This window comes from Oryza sativa, chromosome 4, assembly GCF_034140825.1.
Source record: "Oryza sativa Japonica Group chromosome 4, ASM3414082v1".
Taxonomy (NCBI): domain Eukaryota; kingdom Viridiplantae; phylum Streptophyta; class Magnoliopsida; order Poales; family Poaceae; genus Oryza; species Oryza sativa.
The window spans coordinates 1637377-1640589 of NC_089038.1; positions in this window are offsets into that span (position 1 = coordinate 1637377).

Sequence of the window (3213 nt, forward strand, 5' to 3'; positions counted from 1 at the left end):
ATTCCCCCCCGGAGTTCACCACGCCCCGGGGCACGGCTCGGTTCTGGGCCCCGTTTGGCGATTTTAGCCGACCCGAGCCCCCGAGGGCAGGATTGAGCACGAGTGACCTATTTCAAGTTAAGATTCTTCAAAAGGAAAAAACAGCATAGATACAGCCTTAAGGAAATTGAAACTGCTTTTATTGAAATACTGAAATAGGAGAAACAAGAATGTGCATGTGTGGCAGCCCCCGGCCAACCCTGCACGCCCGAGGGGGTGCGGGGTTGGCCCGAGCCCGAAACCTGACACCCGACCCCCCCTCTCAGGGGTAGAAGCGACGAAGGTGTTCGATGTTCCACGGGTTAGGCAGCTCTGTGCCGTCGCCCGTGGCCAGCCGCACGGAACCCGGCCGGGGGACACCGATCACTCGATACGGACCCTCCCACATTGGTGAGAGCTTGCTCAATCCAGCATGCGTTTGGACGCGGCGTAGGACAAGGTCGTCGACGCAGAGTGATCGGGCCCGGACTTGGCGCTGATGGTAGCGCCGCAGGCTCTGCTGGTAACGCGCGGCTCGGAGGGCCGCGCGCCGCCTTCGTTCTTCCAAGTAGTCAAGGTCATCTCTACGAAGCTGATCTTGATCAGCCTCGCAGTACATGGTGGCCCGAGGAGACCTCAGGGTAAGCTCGGATGGGAGAACCGCTTCCGCGCCGTAGACGAGGAAGAAAGGCGTTTCCCCAGTGGCTCAGCTTGGTGTAGTTCGGTTTGCCCAGAGCACCGCTGGCAACTCCTCGACCCATGAATCGCCGTGCTTCTTGAGTATGTTGTAAGTCTTGGTTTTAAGGCCTTTGAGGATTTCCAAATTGGCGCGCTCCACTTGGCCATTGCTTCTGGGGTGGGCAGGTGAGGCGAAGCAGAGCTTGATGCCCATGTCTTCGCAGTAGTCGCCGAAGAGTTCACTAGTGAATTGGGTGCCATTATCCGTAATAATACGGTTGGGCACTCCAAACCGGGCCGTGATGCCCTTAATGAATTTAAGAGCGGAGTGCTTATCGATCTTGATGACCGGATAAGCCTCGGGCCACTTAGTGAACTTGTCGATCGCGACATACAGATACTCAAACCCGCCCGGGGCCCGCCTAAACGGTCCCAGGATATCGAGCCCCCAGACAGCAAATGGCCACGAAAGTGGTATGGTCTGCAGAGCCTGGGCCGGCTGATGGATTTGCTTGGCGTGGAATTGACACGCTCTACATCGCCGGACCAGGTCGACCGCATCACTGAGAGCTGTCGGCCAATAGAAACCCTGGCGAAAAGCTTTACCAACCAAGGTGCGCGAGGCGGAGTGTGCTCCGCATTCGCCTTCATGGATATCGGCAAGAAGCACGACGCCTTGTTCCCGAGGAATGCACTTCAGGAGGACTCCATTAGCCGCGCGCCGATAGAGGGTCCCTTCTACCAGCACGTAGCGTTTGGAGATGCGATGGACGCGTTCACTCCCTTCGCGGTCCTCGGGTAGAGTCTTATCTGTGAGATATGCTTGAATCTCAGCGATCCAAGCAATCAATCTAAGGGAGCTAGGAGCGCTCCCCTCGGGTCTCGAGGCCTGGGCTCCGACGGGCCTCGGGGGCCGATCAGGTGCGTCCGTCTCCCCTAAGGGGTCGGGTCGCGCCGACGGCTGGGCAAGCCTTTCTTCAAAGGCACCCGGTGGGGTCTGGGCTCGCGAGGACGCGAGCCGCGAGAGTTCGTCGGCAATCATATTATCCCGTCTGGGCACGTGCCGAAGCTCTATCCCGTCAAAATAGCGCTCCATGCGCCGTACTTGGCGCACGTAGGCGTCCATCTGCGGATCAGAGCACCGGTACTCCTTACAGACTTGGTTAACGACCAGCTGGGAGTCGCCTAATACCAGGAGGCGGCGGATCCCCAGTCCAGCTGCCACTCTGAGTCCGGCAAGGAGTCCCTCGTACTCTGCCATATTATTGGTCGCTCGAAAGTCGAGGCGGACCAAGTATCTGAGGACGTCTCCGCTCGGAGAGGTCAACGTGACTCCCGCACCGGCGCCCTGAAGAGATAGGGAGCCGTCGAACTGCATTACCCAGTGGGCGGTGTGAGGCAGCTGTGAGGGGTCCGCGCTGGCCTCGGGGACTGAGACGAGCTCGGGAGGCGGGGTCCACTCTGCCACAAAGTCGGCGAGGGCCTGGCTCTTGATAGCGTGGCGTGGTTCAAAGTGCAAATCGAACTCAGAAAGTTCGATTGCCCATTTCACCACCCGTCCTGTACCCTCTCGATTATGCAAGATTTGACCGAGGGGGTAAGACGTAACCACCGTGACCCGATGCGCCTGGAAATAATGGCGCAGTTTCCTCGAGGCCATCAGAATAGCGTAAAGCATCTTCTGGGCCTGAGGGTATCGGGTTTTGGCGTCCCGGAGGGCCTCACTAACAAAGTAGACGGGCCGCTGCACCTTTCGGTGGGGCCGATCCTCTTCGCTAGGGGCCGCATCCCTGGGGCATTCTTTGTCCAAGCAGCCTCGCGGGGCATACTTGTCTTCGGTGCTGATGACCTCGGGGTCGGAGGATAACAGGGGCGGCCTTACCTCAGTGGCTTCGGGGCCATCCTGGGGGTCGGGGGCTCCTGTTGTCGTCGGACAAGCGGGCAAAGGGCCAACTCCGGTCGTCAGGGGCCTTAGGCCTCCGTTCGGCTCGGGGGCCTCTTCTCCCCGCTCTTTCCTGGGTCGAGTCAGCACAGAACTAGGCCCGGGGTCAAAGGGTGATAGGTGCGGCCTTCCCACAGTGGCCTCAGGGCCTTCCTGGGGGTCGGGGGCTCCTAGCACCGTCTGACAAGCGAGCAGAGAGCCAACTCCGGTCGTCGGGGGCCTTGGGCCACCGTTCGGCTCGGGGGCCTCTCCTCCCTGCTCCCTCCCGGGACGGGGATGCGCGAAATGAGAATTGTTCTCATCGCGCTCCACAACCAACGCCGCACTAACTACCTGCGGGGTCGCCGCCAAGTAGAGTAGCAAGGGCTCGTCTGGCTCCGGGGCGACCAGAACTGGGGGAGAGCTTAGATATTCCTTCAACCGGGTGAGGGCATTTTCAGCTTCCTCCGTCCAGGTAAACGGTCCGGAGCGTTTGAGAAGCTTAAATAAGGGTAGCGCCTTCTCTCCCAGCCTCGATATGAACCGACTTAGGGCGGCCATGCAACCAGTGACGCATTGCACATCCCTAAGTTTGC